At 34.2% G+C, this 587-nt stretch overlaps 1 protein-coding gene across 2 annotated transcripts in view; it reads right to left on the reverse strand.

The window, feature by feature from the left end:
* Window positions 1-587, reverse strand: part of LOC106876428 (dynein axonemal heavy chain 3) — a 158,633-nt gene that overhangs the window by 2,859 nt on the left and 155,187 nt on the right. The window lies entirely within an intron of this gene.

Genomic DNA, 587 nt, shown 5'->3' on the forward strand with positions numbered 1-587 from the left:
TGCTATATCCCCTTCTATTTCGTCATATGCTTCAAGTAACTTGTCTCTAAGTCTCTAAGTCTCTGTCCACGTCATATGCTTCAAGTAACTTGTCTCTACAATGGCCTTATTTCAGTTTCCATCAAACAAATTCACTCACAAAGCTTTGGTCAGCTTGGGGCTATAGTAGGAGACACTTGCCCAAGGTGTCACGTGGTGGGACAGAATCTAAAACCATGTGGTTGGAAAGCAAGCTTCTTACCACCTAACCATGCACCAAAAACCCAAAGAAAGTATATGTATACTATACATGAGCTATTTTCCCAGGATTTGATAGCCATAAGTAGAGATACACATTATACAGACATGTATTATACATGAGTAACTATGATAGCTTCAGTTTACATTTACCATTTTATCAATTAGCATCTATCATTGCACACCAAGAACAAATTACAGATATTTAAATGCCATGATAATTCCTGGATTAAATACAGCTTACCAACCCCAAATTACAATTCGATTTCAAAATATTCTTTGTTACCAACTGTAAAGTAGAACTAAAACCCAATTTAAAAAGTTTTTTACAATTTTTATTTTAATATAAT

Source organism: Octopus bimaculoides, chromosome 7 (assembly GCF_001194135.2).
Source record: "Octopus bimaculoides isolate UCB-OBI-ISO-001 chromosome 7, ASM119413v2, whole genome shotgun sequence".
NCBI classification, from domain to species: Eukaryota; Metazoa; Mollusca; class Cephalopoda; order Octopoda; family Octopodidae; genus Octopus; species Octopus bimaculoides.